At 47.8% G+C, this 17,500-nt stretch overlaps 1 protein-coding gene across 2 annotated transcripts in view; it reads left to right on the forward strand.

Moving 5' to 3' along the window:
• LOC123511486 overlaps nucleotides 1-17,500 on the forward strand; it is a 57,063-nt gene that overhangs the window by 33,180 nt on the left and 6,383 nt on the right. The window contains exon 2 of one of the 2 annotated variants that reach the window (XM_045267425.1): nucleotides 2,814-2,843. The exons of the other annotated variant lie outside the window; for it this stretch is intronic. The gene's annotated coding sequence lies outside the window, so the exon portion shown is untranslated. The remainder of the gene's footprint in view (nucleotides 1-2,813; nucleotides 2,844-17,500) is intronic. 2 annotated transcript variants of the gene reach the window in all.

Raw genomic sequence — 17,500 nt, forward strand, 5'->3', positions numbered from 1 at the left:
TTGAGTGTCATTGAAGAAGAGGGGATATTTGTCTGGAAGGTTGTGTCGAGTTGATAGCTGGAGGAATTGAGTTTTTGAGGCATTGAAAACTACTAGATTTTCTCTGCCCCAATCGGAAATTTTAGAAAGATCGGAAGTCAGGCGTTCCGTGGCGTCCCCGCCTAATCTGCTGACTTCCTGAAGGGTTGGACGTCTCTGAAAGAACGTGGAGAGATGTAGGGTAGTATCATCAGCGTGCCACATGAAGGAAGCAACAGTGGAAGCTTCTCTGCCCGTCTCTGTCCTGCAATGCACTCAGAACGTCTTACAGAGAGAGAGAGAGAGAGAGAGAGAGAGAGAGAGAGAGAGAGAGAGAGAGAGAGAGAGAGAGAGAGAGAGAGAGAGAGAGAGAGAGAGAGAGAGAGAGAGAGAGAGAGAGAGAGAGAGAGAGAGAGAGAGAGAGAGAGAGAGAGAGAGAGAGAGAGAGATTTGCCTGAGAGAAAAGAATTTGTAACGTATTCAGCTCGCTGCTCAGGTCAGGCCAGGAAGCGATAATGAAAACTACTCTCTCTGTCTGTCTCTCTCTTTGCCTGCCAACACATCCACTTGTTATAGAACAGAACAGGAGAGAGAGATACAAGAAGTCATTAGCTTACCTGAGAGAAAGGGAATTTGTAACGCATTTAACTCCAGTCAGGTAATAATGAAAACTCTCTCTCTGTCTCTCTGCCTGCCAACACATCCACTCGCTACAGAACAGAACAAGAGAGCGATACAAGAAGGCATTAACTTACCTGAGAGGAAACGAAATTCTAACGCATTTAACTCCAGTCAGGCCAGGAAGCAATAATGAAAACTCCTCTGCCTGCCCTCCAACAGACCAACAGAGTAACAGAACCAGCGGTAATTTGTTCTTTTCCTGTGAGATCGTGGGTTTCTTTCCTCGCCCCAAGCCAGCCAACCAGACAGCCAGCCAACCAGCCAACCAGCCAGCCAGCCCGCGTCCTGCCTTGCCCCTCCGAGTGACGCAACCCTCTCTGAAGGTTTAGAAAGCCATCACTGTAATTGTCGGAGAGTGTGAGACTGTGAGGAGGAGGAGGAGGAGGAGGAGGAGGAAGTGAATAAAAGAAGAACAAAGGTGGAAAGAGGGACTTTTTAGAGAGGAGAAAAGGAGAGGGGAGGAGAGAGAAAAGACACAGAGAGAGAGAGAGGGAGAGAGAAAGTGACTCTAGGGCGTGAGAAAAGAAGTGAGGTAAGGAAGAGGAGGAGGAGGGAGCAGAGAGAGAGAGAGAGAGAGAGAGAGAGAGAGAGAGAGAGAGAGAGAGAGAGAAAGAGAGTTGTTTTCTTTTCTTTTTCCTTCTTTTCTATCTTTCCATACCTTCACTTCCTCCTCCTCCTCCTCCTCCTCCTCCTCCTCCTCCTCCTCCTCCTCCTCCTCCTCCTCGCTTTGCATAATGAAGGCTTTGGGTCACACCTCAGTTTAGATCAAGATTTTCACAAAGCCGATATTTGCATAATGTTGACATGTTGACTAAGACGCGAACACACACACACACACACACACACACACACACACACACACACACACACACACACACACACACACACACACACACACACACACACACACACACACACACAACAAGTAAAGCAAAGAATGACGTCTGCTCCATTCACTTTTTTTTTTCTATTTTCCACACGTAATAATTTTGTCACTCCACGTTTAAAAGCAGCGCGAATATTGATGAACTAAATAATAATGGCGCCAGGAATTAATTTGGCCGATGCATTTACCGAGAGAGAGAGAGAGAGAGAGAGAGAGAGAGAGAGAGAGAGACCGGGGAGCAACAACAACAGCAACAACAACTACAACTTAACAAATTAAAATTCCTAAGAGAGAGAGAGAGAGAGAGAGAGAGAAAAGAAAAATTCCTACTTCTCTCTCTCTCTCTCTCTCTCTCTCTCTCTCTCTCTCTCTCTCTCTCTCTCTCTCTCTCTCTCTCTCTCTCTCTCTCTCTCTCTCTCTCTCTCTCTCTCTCTCTCAGTATTTACAGTTTCATTATAAGGAATCTCATTATACTCCGGCCTTTAATCTGGCCAATTTCTCTTCCTCTCCCTCTTTTTTGTATCTTTTTTTTTCTCTCTCTCTCTTTATTGCTATTCTCTTCGTGCACCGTTTGCCGCGTGAGTAATTACATCGCTTCACTCACCGGTGTGTGTGTGTGTGTGTGTGTGAGGGGAGATAGATAGATAGAGAGAGAGAGAGAGAGAGAGAGAGAGAGAGAGAGAGAGAGAGAGAGAGAACAACAATGACAACAACAGCAACAAGACGCAAATTTCCACACAACAGACCAAAAATTTCGAGAGAGAGAGAGAGAGAGAGAGAGAGAGAGAGAGAGAGAGAGAGCCGTGATCAAGATAAATAGGCGTGTAAACGAGAAGATGCACAAGGAATGTATTATCCATTCCACGCCACCTCCTAAATTTGGACTCTCTCTCTCTCTCTCTCTCTCTCTCTCTCTCTCTCTCTCTCTCTCTCTCTCTTGGAAATATTGGCTCCTCAGGTTAAAATTTGTGTTGTTACTGTCGTTCTCTCTCTCTCTCTCTCTCTCTCTCTCTCTCTCTCTCTCTCTCTCTCTCTCTCTCTGAAATTTTGGCTCCTCAGGTGAAAATTTGTGTTTGTTGTTGTTGTTGTTGTTGTTGTTGTTGTCGTTGTTGTTGTTGTTGTTGTTGTTGTTGTTGTTGTTGTTGTTGTTGTTGTTGTTGTTGTTGTTGTTGTTGTTGTCGCACTATAACTCATTATGACTAACTTTCCTTTTCTTTTCTTCCTTCAGAGTGGCGTCAGTTTCATTCTCGGTAAACAGGTGAGTAAGTTGGCAACACTCTTTAGTCTTTTCTCTCTTTTTTCCACATTTTACTGACATTAGCAAGGGTCTATGGAGGTCAGAAGATTAATGGCCAGAGTCTGCACTATTTCAATCCCCTACATAAGTTTCTGAAGCTGTATTAAGTCACCAGATAGTAACCAGATTGAATATGAAAACGCGTCATGGTACTGAAGGGGTTAAAACACTGGACACAACAGAATTTGTGGAGTGGAGTGCCAGATCCTTCATCCTCCCTCGATAAAAGTCTTCTAAGCTGAACTCTGCTTCCTCTCCACTCCATTTCTTTTCCTGCAGCAGATCCTTCAATTCTCGACTGCTGGGAGAGTGTGAGAAGCGACGAAGTGTTGGCAATAACAAACGTGATACTCAGGTGTTTGTACATCGAAAACCACGTCCTCCAGCTCTATTCCTTTACCACCCCACTAGTTTCCTCCGGGCTCTTTTAATCCCCTGAATACCATGACGCGTTTCCTTATTCCTTCCTATTTGGTGATCTTATACAGCTTCACAGACTTATGTGTGGGATTAAAATAGTGAAGACAGTGACCATTGACCTTCTGACCTCCATACACCCTTCCTAATGTCAAAAAAAATGCTCTAATCGTACACAAATAAGGTAAAAATGAGTCCCAGTACTGAAGGGGCTAATCTGTTTCTGTTCTCTTCTGACTTCGTGACCAAACCATCTCGCTGTTCTTTCCTCTGATCCGTATTGCATGTCACTCCCGCTCTCCTTCGTGCAAAAGATGAATTGATGAAATACACCGGGCGAAATAAAACGTGACATTATGAAGTGACTAGGCTTTCTTCTCTCAGATTTTTATGCCCTCGCCTTGCCTGCCTCCTCCGTCCTAGGAAAAAAAAAATGAATAAATGGGCTGAAAGGAGAAGAGTATAATGAAGTGTTACTAAAGAGGAGAGATGAGATTGCCTCGGAGAAAATAAAATGAAGACGACGTTACAGCCTGAGAGAGAGAGAGAGAGAGAGAGAGAGAGAGAGAGAGAGAGAGAGAGAGAGAGAGAGAGAGAGAGAGAGAGAGAGAGAGAGAGAGGAGGAGAAAGAAGAAGAAAAACGAGAATGGGAAGGAAATGGAGAACAAAAGAGAGAGAAGAAATGGAGAAGAGAGAGAGAGAGAGAGAGAGAGAGAGAGAGAGAGAGAAGGAAATGGAGAACAAGAGAGAGAGAGAGAGAGAGAGAGAGAGAGAGAGAGAGAGAGAGAGAGAGAGAGAGAGAGAGAGAGAGACGTTCAAAGTTAATGACAAATGTATTTTATTAAACACACACACACACACACACACACACACACACACACACACACACACACACACACACACACGTTCATATATGATACAACGTGTCTCTCTCACCCCTCTCTCTCTCTCTCTCTCTCTCTCTCTCTCTCTCTCTCTCTCTCTCTCTCTCTCTCTCTCTCTCTCTCTCTCTCTCTCTCTCTCTCTCTCTCTCGTCAGTCTCCGAGGAAGAAAAGAAGAGAAGACAAATAAAATTACTTAATCTAAACACAATTTACGAGCTTAGAAGAAAAACTATTAAGCTTTTTTAGTGGGCGTAGTGCTTGAGAGAGAGAGAGAGAGAGAGAGAGAGAGAGAGAGAGAGAGAGAGAGAGAGAGAGGAGATGGGAAGCTGATGGTGTGTAATTAAATCAAAGCTCCTGTTGATGTATCGTTAATTAATTGACTTTTAAATCTGAGGAAAGTTTTTGTATGTAGTAACGAGTGGTGGTGGTGGTGGTGTTGGTGGTAATGGTGGTGTTGGTGACGGTGGTGGTGGTGTTGGTGGTGGTGGTGGTGGTGGTGGTAGTGTTGGTGACGGTGGTGGTGGTGTTGGTGGTGTTGGTGGTGATAGTGGTGATGTTGGTGGTGGTGGTGGTGGTGTTGGTGGTGGTGGTGTTGATGGTGGTGGTGGTGGTGAATGATAATCGTCTTTCCGTCTCACTACGACAATTTTCCGATGCCACAGAGATGACTAACAGGTTTTCAAGAGTGTTTCTACAGTTCATAATGTAAAGAGAGAGAGAGAGAGAGAGATTCAAATTAGATATTATTATTATTAAGATTTCTACATTATTAAGAACCGAAACAGCCTTGACAACCCGGCCGATCGTCTCCATGGCCTTTAACCCCTTCACCACCATGACGCGTTTCCGTATTCATTCTGCTTACTATTTGGTGATTTTATACAGCTTCACAAACTCGCATGGAGGCTTAAAACACTGAAGACTCCAGCCATTAAGCATCCAACCCCCGTAGACCCTTGCTAATGTCAATAAAATCGTCTAATCACATCCAAAACTCAAGGTAAAAATGCGTCCCAGTACTGAAGGGGTCAAAAGCAGTGGTGGTGACAGCAGAGAGTTTCAGAATACAGGCGGCTGCTCTAATAACATTCCAGAGTGTCTTTTGTTGTTTGCCTCTCCGCCCATCACCGCCACACCCTCGGCCTTGTCCGTCCCAGTATTCAAATCCCTTCATTCATCTCTCTCTCTCTCTCTCTCTCTCTCTCTCTCTCTCTCTCTCTCTCTCTCTCTCTCTCTCTCTCTCTCTCTCTCTCTCTCTCTCTCTCTCTCTTTTTTTTTATTTTTTTATTTAAACATAATTTATACAGAAGAACATGTACCCAAAGGCGCACTGTCGTGTGCTACCTATTCTAAGGGTACTACAATCTATTTCTCTACAATATTTACAAGACTTAAAAATAGATAATATACAAGATGGTCAGCATGTAAATGGAGCACTGTTCTTTTCACTTCACTAGCACTATTCACGCACTGCACTACACTGAGTGTCACGTCACAAAGAGTGTCAGAGGAGTTGGCAGTGTCTGTCTCCACTTATGTGCCATCAGTTTGACACTGTGTGTGTTCATCTCCTGGACGTGAGGCACCGCGGCCGTGAACAAGTTCCACATCCTGGAGACGCGTCCTGCGAAGGTGCGTTGATGCTGACACCCGTGGGATCGCGGCACCTCTACGGCGTCACCACCATTGAGCACCGTTCTCGTGCTCCGTGCGGTGACTCTCAGAGGATGACGCAGCCCTGCCAGATGTGGCACTCTTTGCACCTGTGCCTTATGGAACACTACGATCGCCGCCACATCTCTGCGGTGTTCCAGTGAATCAAGGGACGCTCAGGCTCTGGGTGAGGTGGTATTGCAGCATCTACTAGCCGTATGGCGCGGCGTTGGATGCTGTCCAGTCTCCTTCTGTGTGTGGCGGCACAGGACATCCAGGAGAGAGCTGCGTACTCAAGGTGGGGCCGCACCTGTGCCTTGTACAGCAGCAGTCTCCCCTTCCTGTCGAGGAAACTGGCGATCCTTCTGAGAGCGGAGATCCTGTGAGAGGCTTTCTTGGCAATGGTTTTGACATGGCTGTCAAACCTCAGCCCTCGATCCACCTCCACTCCAAGTATCTTGACGTCATCTTGGAGTGGGAGCAGCAGCGCCAAAGACAACTTTCCTGCCATTGCTGCCATGGCGGCTGGGGACCGAGAGACAACCATTGCCTGTGTCTTCTCCGGCGCGAATGTCACTTGCCAGCGAGCACCCCACTCCTCTATCACTCGTAGCTGCTGATTGATGGCCTCAGCAGCCCGCCCACTGTCCTGGCGTGGATAGGTATAGGAGAGGGTGCAGTCATCAGCATAGGCCTTGACTCCTGGCAGTAGCTGGAGAAGATCATCCACGTAGATATTCCACAGGAGTGGGCCAAGAATTGAACCCTGTGGCACTGATGCCTCCACAGGCAGGGACTCAGATGTTTGCCCGTTGACAACCACCTTGAGGCTTCTGTCCTGCAGGTAATTTCCCAGGAGTCGTAGCAAGCCACCCTGGATGCCTTTAGCACGAAGCTTTTCCAGTAATCCGTTGTGCCATACTTTATCAAAAGCTCCAGCTATGTCCAAAGCAACCACTATAGTGTCCTTGCCGTCGTCGAGGGCGTCCTGCCACTGCCTGGTGAGAAGCATCATTAGGTCGGAGGTTGACCTTCCAGGTCTGAACCCAAACTGTTGGTCTGAGAGGAGGGCATTGTCCTTGAGATGGCTACACACCACCTCTGCCACGACCCTCTCAAACACTTTACCCACCACTGACAACAGGGATATGGGTCTGTAGTTTTTTGGGTCCGTCCTGGAGCTTTTTGTGTGCAGGAACTACTCGAGCCTCCTTCCACACTGAAGGCCAGACGTTTTCCCGTACACAAGTTGTGAAGACTTGGGTGAGAGGGGCAGCCAGTTCCTGGGAGCATCGCTTCAGCAGGTGCGGGCTGATGTCATCAGGGCCGGTGGCTTTCTGTGTGTCCAGCCCCGCAATAATCGCTTCACCTGCTGATGCGTCACCTCCACCATGGTGACAGTCTTCTCACATTGCTGGACCAGCTGAGGCGGTGGCTGCTGTGGATTCCCCACCTTCATTTTTCCAGCAAACAAGGAAGCCAGCAACTGTGCCCTCTCCTTACTGCTGGTGGCGACAGTACCGTCCTGCTTGCTGAGGGAGGGATGGATTCTTGGTGGCCAGTTCCTGTTTGTCCTTAACAAGGGACCACCAAGTTTTGTTTCCTACGCCAGTGCCACACAGTTTCCGGCGCAGGCTTTCCTCCCACTTTTTTAAGGCCCACTTGCTGGTTACCACCATCCTCCTGCATGCAGCCCTATGCAAGTCCTTGTTGCGCCGAGTCGGGTTCCTCTTGTAGCGGAGCCAGGCAGCATACTTTGCCTCAGCAGCAACACGGCAACGGTAGCCAAACCATGGCTGATCCGTCGGTCTGGTGGTGTATTCCCTGTGTGGGACGTGGCGTCTCTGGAGGGCGAGAAGGTGAGAGGTGAGTGCAAGTGCTTCACTCTCTGCTCCTCCCTGTAGCAGAGTGGCCCATGGGGTGTGGGTCAGGTCGCGGCGCAGGGAAGCCCAGTCTGCTTTGTTCCACAGCCAGATGGTGCGGGTGGTGGCCTCGTCCCGAGCCACGCCCACTTCCAGCTGTGTCAGTACAGCGTGATGATCAGAGCTGCCCACGAGCCCCAGCTGATGACACTGAAGCTTGTCCTCCTGGTAGTCTGAGATGACAGGGTCTAATGTCCCTCCTCGTTCATGTGTGGGAAGGTGACATGATCTGTCAGACCCTGCACCTCAGGAGATTCTCGTAGGCGTCTCTTTCCAGGTGGTGATTGAGATCCCCCACAATCAGCACGTGGCTGCAGCTGTGTGCCATCATCAGGTTGTCTAAAGTCTCAGTCAGGTACAGGAGTGAGTCAGGCCCTTGTCGCGGGGGGCGATACAGGGCACACAGTAGGAGGGCTGAGCGGTCTGCCAGCGTTACTCGGAAGTACATCATCTCCATCAGTGGAGGCGTGTCTATGTCGAGTAGCTGGGCCTGCATTCCTTCCTTGAAGCAGACAGCCACTCCACCTCCTGTTCGCTCCTGTCGGTCCCTCCTCACCCAGTGGGTGAAGCCCTGCATCCTGCCATACGTGGGCTCCACCTCACTGTTCAGCCATGTCTCTGTCACCACAACAACGTCTGCATTGTGTCGTTGCACACAGTTGTGGTATAAGTCTGCAAGGTTAGTCCGGAGACCACGGACGTTGCTAGAGACGACCTTTAGTTGGCGGCGGGGCAAGCTGGCTGTACCATGGTGAGGGATGGTAGTGAGCGAGGCCTGCTAGTCCGAGGTGGTGGTTAGGGTCCGCGGCCGACTGCTGGTACTGGTGAAGAGGAGTGGTCCACTGCCGCCCCTGGCTCTGATTCCAGATACCAGGCTGAGGAAGGAGTGGGCGAGGTTGTGGTAAGGACTGAAATGAAGTGAGGTGGTGGGCGGGCTGAGGCGCTGCAGGTGGGAAGGGTGTGGCTGTGTGTCTTTCCACCGTAAGGAGCCGCTGTAGGAGACGCTCCTGACGTAAATCGTCAGTTCTGGCGTGGCAAGTAGCAGAAGTGTGTCCTTTCCGTGAGCAGTACTCACACACTTTTGCCTTGGCTCGCTTTTGTGTCTGCTTGGTGGCCTGGTGAGTCCTCAGTCCTTCGCTGGACACCTTCCTCGCGTCCTGCTGCACTTCCCTCTTAGTTTTCTTTTTTCTCCAATCTCCTGAAGTGGTCTGAGGAGAGGTTCGTGGGCGAACAGAGGCACCGCGATCTACTCCGTTCGCTGTATTTATGGAGGAAGAGTCCCTGCTGCTCTGTGTGGCGGTAGACGTGGTAGTGAGTACCGAGCAGTCACTCTGTGTGGCAGAAGGAGTGACAGTAGACGCTGGGGAGGTGTCACAGTCGCTCTGTGTGGCGATGGAAGCAGTGGAGGTAGGCGGAGCGGTCGTTGTTTCCCGGGCAGGCGAAGGGAAGGTGGAAGTTGAGAAAACAGCTGAGTGGCGGAGCTGTTGCGGTTTATCCGAGCTCCACCACGTCCTCCACCTCTCAGAGTCCTGACAAACCACCTCCCAGTGTTCGTCAATTGACTCTGCGTGGGCGCTGACTGCCTGAGAGCGTGTGGCTACTTGCGTCTGGCGCTGTTTTGACGCTATCAGCCTGTCTGCTACTCTGAGAGCCGCAGCAAACACGTCTCTGTGTTGTATGATCAAGTCTCGGTCGTCCTGGAGGGACTTAATCACACAGTTTTGTTGAGAGGCTTCCTCAGTGAGCTTCTCAACTAGTGAAACTAGCTCTCTCTCTCCAAGCCCTCCCACTGACTCTCCCCACTGTCGTCCGGTAGTGGCGTTGGGGTGTATCAGTCTCCTCGATGATGTAGGTGACGGGGTCCGGGATGTTTGCTTGGAGTCGTAGCTGCTCCGTGTAGCTACACTTGAAGACTGGCGTATCCCCAAGGCAGCTGTTGTGACAAAGGTTACGGCAGGTTTCCTCGTCACAGCTCACGTGTTGAGTCTTAAGTGTTGCTTTGCCACAAACGCAACACCAATTCTGTGGCTGGTAGCCAGGCAAGTCTCGCCTGGCTATGGGGCGATGGGCGGGGCTAGACATTGAGGAGAGGATAAGTGATTCCTGGGGAATTGTGGAGCCAGGTGTGGGGGCGACAACGAGTGTTGGCTCTAAACGACACGTGCGACACTAACACACTCGTGAACACAGACACTGAACACTGGCACAGAACACAAAGCACTTCCCCACAGGCGCACAAAAAACACACGACACTAACTACCTCTCCCACAAGTCAAGCCAAACCAGCCACGGAGAGAGAGATACAGGTTGTTTAAAAACTACCTTGGAGAGATTTGGCAACTGTGTGCTGCCTTAGGCCTCGCGTCAGGTCAGGCCCGGGTCTCGGTCACTGCACGGGTACAAACACTCTTTTCAAGTGATTTTTCAACACTATTGCAAGGCTTAGCACACCTTACACTTTTACATGGACACCAGGACACTTAGCACTTCAAGCACTGAAATTTTCACAACACTGCACTTTGTTAAACCACTGTAACACCACGAAAAACACGGAGCTACCACGTCTCTGACCTCTCTCTCTCTCTCTCTCTCTCTCTCTCTCTCTCTCTCTCTCTCTCTCTCTCTCTCTCTCTCTCTCTCTCTCTCTCTCTCTCTCTCTCTCTCTCTCTCTCTCTCTCTCTCTCTCTCTCTCTCTCTCTCTCTCTCTCTCTCTCTCCTCCTCCTCCTCCTCCTCCTCGTCATATTTTTTTCTACTTTTTCCGTCTTTACTTTCTCTTTATTGCCTCACTTTTCCTCCTCCTCCTCCTCCTCCTCCTCCTCCTCCTCCTCCTATTTTTCCGTCTCTACCTTCTCTTTATTGCCTCACTTTTCTTCCTCCTCCTCCTCCTCCTCCTTCTCCTCCTCCTCGTCGCCAATCCACACCGGCGATTAATTAATTGATTGACTGTTTAATTAGTGTGGAGTGGATTGGTCGTTAATTGAAGTGATTCAGGCAGGTGATTAATTAGGTGATTAGGGGACGAGTGCGCTGGTGATTGCGCCGCCAGGATTAGAGAGAGAGAGAGAGAGAGAGAGAGAGAGAGAGAGAGAGAGAGTTTTAAAGGAGAAGAATAAGAGTAAACGTATATAGAAGAAAATAAAGAGAGAGAGAGAGAGAGAGAGAGAGAGAGAGAGAGAGAGAGAGAGAGAGAGAGAGAGAGAGAGAGAGAGACACACACACACACACACACACACACACACACACACACACACACACACACACACACACACAGAAACAGAAAGAGAGACACACACACACACACTCACACAGAAAGAGAAAGAGAGAGAGTTATACACACACACACACACACACACACACACACTCATGCATAACTTTTATTCAACACGGCGTTAACAAAAAAAAAGAGAAAAGAGAAAAAGAAAGAGAAAAAACCCAAAAAGGAGCACGGCTGGTGAACTTCATGAAAATATTTGCAAACTGCGAGAGCGAAATTCAAGAGATTCGCATTTGTTTTTTTTTTTTTTTCTCTCTTTCTTTATTTACTTGTGCAAAATGTTTCGTTTCTTTTCTTTTTATTACGTACTTTTTTGTTTAATTTTTTTTCTCGTTATTATTATTATTATTATTATTATTATTATTATTATTATTATTACTGTTTTCATGCCTCTTTATTCTCTCTCTCTCTCTCTCTCTCTCTCTCTCTCTCTCTCTCTCTCTCTCTCTCTCTCTCTCTCTCTCTCTCTCTCTCTCTCTCTCTCTCTCTCTCTCTCTCTCTCTCTCTCTCTCTCTCTCTCTCTCTCTCTCTCTCTCTCTCTCTCTCTCTCTCTCTCTCTCTCTCTCTCTCTACTCACGTGTTGCTATAATACCTCCCTCCCTCCCTCCCTCTCTCCTCCCTCCTCCCTCTCTCCCTCCCTCCCTCCCTCCCTCCCTCCTGGTCCTCATTACTCATACATTACTCTCTTGCAAACCTCAGTTATTGCTTAGACTTCAGTTCCGTGACATTCCAGCCAGCGTGTAAGTTAGTTCGTGTGTGTGTTAGCTTGCTGGTTGGCGAGATTATATAAAAACGTTTGGCCAATTCTTTTCCTCCTCCTCTTCTTCCTTCTCTCTCTCCTCCTTCTCTACGAGCTATGAGTGTTCCTCTTCGTCTTTCTCCTGTATATTTCTTGTTTCTCCTCTTCCTCCTGGAGAAGCTACTATCATTCCATTGAGTAGCATCAGGGCCCCACTCTCACCCTCTCCTCTGCCTCGTCACCCAGTCTTTGGCCAACAATTCTTCCTTCCTCACAAGGCTCCGTGGATCTTACGTGTTGTATTGAGTCCCTTTGATCCCCTGCCTCCTCCCCTACCTCCCACTGTCTCGATAAAATGGGGACTGGCAGGGGAGTCAGAGGGAAAGGGAGAGAGGACAGTGTGGCTCTGCGTGGGTCTAGGATGGAAGGGCGGCGTAGCTGGAGGGTTGGATGGATGGAAGTTGTTGGGAGACTAGGCTTAAGTAGATATTTTTCCTCTTAGTCTCGTCTTGTCTCGTCTCGCTTTGTTTCTAGACCAGGAGTGTGTGTGTGTGTGTGTGTGTGTGTGTGTGTGTGTGTGTGTGATGACTCTGGTGATGTAGTTTGTCGCCTCCACTCGCCACAGATTGCTCGTATATGCCAGTTAGTGTGTCTGTCTCTCTTTGGGCCGTAATCTTGAACGTTTTGCTCTCTCACCACGATTATTTCAAAAGGCCATAGAAATTCCAAGGGTATTTCTCGTGCCAATAAAATAGACCCTTCAAAATATGTGTAGTTTCATGTAAAGCCTTTCGAATGTAAACCGATGTATTGCTGAAGTGTCTCATTACCGTTGTCCCTTGCTCCCGTCTCGCTGCCGCTCCTGCCCCGCCACCCACCCACTCGACAAAGACTGTCACTCACACCCTTTCCTGTCCTTCCCCTTATTTCACCAAGTTTTGTGTCACTTGATGCGAAGAACAGTGTGTTGAATGAAGCAGTGAGTGGTTAGTCAATAGAGAGCTGTCCAGTGGCATAGCTTTGATGTCATCTTTTTTTTTTTTTTTTTTATTTATACCATGTGGGCTTTTGGGCTTTTCACGGAATTTATGGGCTAAAGGAGATACCTTTTGGGATACCTCTTATCTCAAAGCCCACTCGCTAGGAAACCGTTGCCCCGTGTAAGGAAGCCCAATCTACACTCGGACCGTGTACAGGATTCGAACCCGTGCGCTTGGAGACCCCTCGGACCCCAAAGCACGCATGGTCCCTTCTCCCCTCGGACCCCAAAGCACGCATGGTTCCACTGTACCACGGCGGCCCTCATTTGTGCAGCGTTACGTGGCTTGTCACTTCATGGCGGTTTGATGTCCACCAACTGTGTCGCCTCTTTATTTATAAGTGTCCCTTTACGAAAAACAACTGACAAGTGTACAATTTATATACCTGGCAGATGTAGCGTACGGTTTGAATAATTCGTTGTGTTGTCTCGCTTTCCTTTCCCTTCGTGCCTTCCCCAGCTGTGCCTCCCCCAGCTGGCTGCCTCACAGGGCCTCAAGGGGGCTGGTCTGCCACGCCTCTCATTACTCAGGCGTCAGGGTTACACTACAGCAGCGGCCACACTGGAAATGCTGAGATGAAACACGAAGTGAAGAGTAGTATGTGTGTAGGAGGACAAGATGAGATGTTTATTTACTTATTTGTTGTTATTACGCAGGCTTTTACTCTTTCAAAAATATAACAGAGAGATGAATAAAACATGTGGGCACTTATTGTTTCCATGTTTTAATGATAAGAGGAGGAGAAACAACAGGGAAAGGAGAAGGAAGAAGGAAAAGAAGAAGAAGAAGAAGAAGAAGAAGAAGAAGAAGAAGAAAAAGAAGAAGAAGAAGAAGAAGAAGAAGAAGAAGAAGAAGAAGAAGAAGAAGAAGAAGAAGAAGAAGAAGAAGAGGGAAAAGAAATCCAAGACGAAGAAGAAGAAGAAGAAGAAGAGGAGGAGGAGGAGGGAAAAGAAAACTAAGACGAAGAAGAAGAAGAAGAAGAAGAAAACCAAGAAGAAAGCCAAGGAAAAGGAAGAAGAGGAAAAGAACGAGGAGGAAAACGGAGAAGAGAAGAACAGGAGTAGGATAAAGAACAGAAGGAGAAGAGGAAGGAAGAGAAGAACAGCAGGAAGAGGAGGAAGAGGAGGAGGATGGTCACACAACTAACAAAACAACCTCCCCTTAAGAAGATAAGACCGTCAGTTGGTGATTAAGGGAAAATCCAATAACGAATAAATGTCGGACCTCTCTCTCTCTCTCTCTCTCTCTCTCTCTCTCTCTCTCTCTCTCTCTCTCTCTCTCTCTCTCTCTCTCTCTCAGCTCAGCGCGGTAAACCTTTGGCCCCAAAATGAATGAATAAATTTGTACCTTGACATAGATTCATCCTCTCTACTGACACACACACACACACACACACACACACACACACACACACACACACACACACACACACACACACACACACACACACACACACACATATACACACGTGATGAATATGATACAATACGTAGTAGATGCTGTTGTTGTTGTTGTTGTTGTTGTTGTTGTTGTTGTTTCCCGCTATCACCATTATCACTGTTCTTACAACTAAAAAAGGATAAAAAATACTAATAATTGAAATAAAAACCAGTTATAGCGATGGACAGGAAGGAAGGGAGGCAGGAAAGAAAGAAGGAAGGAAAAGAAAAAGCGATACTATAAAAGGCGGCGGAGCGAGTGAAAAATAAGACGGGGAGATGGGAGGATTATAAAGTTTGCGTCAAGAAGAGAAACTGAAGGACTGGGACTTGTGTGGCAGTGTTTGGGTTGTGTGTTTCAGCTGGAGAAGATTTGCTGATTGCTGGTTCATAGTTCCTAGTTGCTGGTTGCTGGTTGCGGGTTGCTGGTTCCTGGTTGCTAGTTTAGGGTTGCTGGTTGCTGGTTGCGAGTTGCGGGTTGCTAGTAGCTGGTTTACTGTTGCGAGTTGCTGGTTGCTGGTTGTGACTTGCTGGTTGCTGGTTGCTGGTTGTGAGTTGCTGGTTGCTGGTTGCTGGTTGTGAGTTGCTGGTTGCTGGTTGCTGGTTGTGAGTTGCTGGTTGCTGGTTGCTGGTTGTGAGTTGCTGGTTGCTGGTTGCTGGTTGTGAGTTGCTGGTTGCTGGTTTAGGGTTGCGAGTTGCTAGTTGGGGGTTGTTGGTTGCAGGTTGCTGGTTGCTGGTTGTGAGTTGCTGGTTGCTGGTTTGGGGTTGTGATTTGCTGGTTGCTGATTGCTAGTTGCTGGTTGCTGGTTTAAGGTTGCGAGTTGTAGGTTGTAGGTCGCTGGTTGTTGGTTGCTAGTTGCTGGTTACTAGTTTCTAGTTGCTGGTTGCTGGTTGCTGGTTGCTGCGGGTCTTGGCACAGGAACAAATGAACTCCTGTACCGTCTCCTTCTCTTCTTCTCGCGTAGTGTAGTGGTTAGCACGCTCGACTCACAATCGAGAGGGCCGGGTTCGAGTCCCGGCGCGGCGAGGCAAATGGGCAAGCCTCTTAATGTGTGGGGTGTGTTCACCTAGCAGTAAGTAAGAACGGGATGTAACTCGAGGGGTTGTGGCCTCGTTTTCCCGGTGTGTGTTGTGTGTTGATGTGGTCTCAGTCCTACCCGAAGATCGGTCTATGAGCTCTGAGCTCGCTCCGTAATGGGGAAGACTGGCTGGGTGACCAGCAGGCGCCCGAGGTGAATTACTGTTTCTCTTCTGTTCTCTCTTGTTCTAGTTTCTCGCTATCTGTTTATTGTTTTGTTATTTCTTTCTTTTCTTAATTCGATCCTTATCCTCTTCCCTTCTGCTGTGTCTATTTTGCTGTACCCTAGTTTCTTTATTTCTTTTTAAGAGTCCGCATTGTAAGTTACTGTTGTGAATTGATGTGTGGTGGTGGTGGTGGTGGTGGTGGTGGTGGTGGTTGATGCTAATATGACACAAACTGACAAACACAAACAAAAGAATTTAGTCTATGTTTTCAATAATAATAATAATAATAATAATAATAGTACAGCATTATATTTCTTTTTCTTATTTTATCCTTTTCTCTAATTCTCTCTCTCTCTCTCTCTCTCTCTCTCTCTCTCTCTCTCTCTCTCTCTCTCTCTCTCTCTCTCTCTCTCTCTGTCAGCCACCGCCTGCGAGATAATATAAAGAGGCGCCAGGCGGGTGACGGTGGTGGTGGTGGCAGTGGTGGCAGTGGTGGTGGTGATGGTGGTGGCAACTGATATATAGAGAGTGAGCTGGCTATTCCTTTCGCACACACACACACACACACACACACACACACACACACACACACACACACAGAGAGAGAGAGAGAGAGAGAGAGAGAGAGATAACGCGAGAAATGGGTATAGAGTAGAAATGAGGTGTGGTTGTTTAATAGGGTGAGAGTATCCCAGCTGCCCACGACTCGCCACGACATGCCACGACTCGCCTGATCTCTCTCCCTCCCTACCCTCGTCCCACATTCTCCACCCACAGTCTGTCCTCACAACCATCTGTCCTCAGCCATCTGTCTTTGTCACCCCACGCGAAGAAATCTGAAGTGGCCCGTTCACATTTCGTCTCCTCTCATCTGTCGCTAAAATAGTTTCAGTAAAGTTTAATCTCTCTCTCTCTCTCTCTCTCTCTCTCTCTCTCTCTCTCTCTCTCTCTCTCTCTCTCTCTCTCTCTCTTTCTTCCTTCATTTTCTATCTTTTCTTTACAGTTTCTCTCTCTCTCCTTCCTCCTTTCGTCTCCTCCCTTTCCTATCACCTTCTTTCTTTTCTTCCTCTTCATCATTTCTCTCTTCTTTTTTTCTCTTCCTTCTCTCTTTATTTTCTTCTATCTCTCTTATCTCTCCCTCTCCTTCTTTCCTCCTTCCTCCCCTCCTTCTTTTCCTTCCTACCTCCATTTGTCTCTTCATTTGTGTCCACATTTCGTTATCGTCTTTTCTCTCTTTACTCCCTCTCTTTTGTTCTCCTTTGTCACGCTTTCCTCTCTTTTCTTCTTCCCCTCTTTCTCCTTTTTTTCTTTTTCCTTTTTATTGCGTTTTTTCGTTTGATTTTTCCCATAATTCCGTTTCTTATTTTCTTTCCGTTTTCTTTCGTCGCTTTGTTTCCTCTCGTGTTTGCAGTATTTCAGCTTTCCTTGTTTGGTTGCCCTCTTTCTTTTCCTCCCTGTTTCAATTATTCATCATTCTCTCTCTTTCTCTCTCTCTCTCTCTATCTATCTATCTATCTATCTCATTTTTTCCTTTAATTCTTGTGTCTATATTGGTGAAATTGTGTCTGTCTATCTGTCTGTCTATCTATCAATTTTTCTTCATATCTCCCTGTTTGTGTGTCTATTTATCCTTGCATCTATCTATCTATCTATCCATTTATCTGTCTACTTGACTGTTTATCTATCTATCTATCCTTCACTTTACCCCCCATTCACCCACACCATCTCCCTCGCTAAGTATCATGCCTCTTCCTGGACGCAGACGAAGGAGCCGACGGAGACACAGAGGCGCCCCGTGAATGGGAGGCATTGTCTAGGGAAGGGCGGCCCGTGCTGGCTACCTACGGGTCTGGTACTGGTGGTGGTGGTGGTGGTGGTGAATTAATATGTAGAATGACAAAGTATGCGTGCAAGGGGGGAGATAGCACGGTAACAGGGTGCAGCTTAAAGGAGAACTGGCAGGGTAAAGGGTGTATAGTGACAGAGGATAGGGTGACAGGGTAT

This window comes from Portunus trituberculatus, chromosome 31 (assembly GCF_017591435.1).
Source record: "Portunus trituberculatus isolate SZX2019 chromosome 31, ASM1759143v1, whole genome shotgun sequence".
NCBI classification, from domain to species: domain Eukaryota; kingdom Metazoa; phylum Arthropoda; class Malacostraca; order Decapoda; family Portunidae; genus Portunus; species Portunus trituberculatus.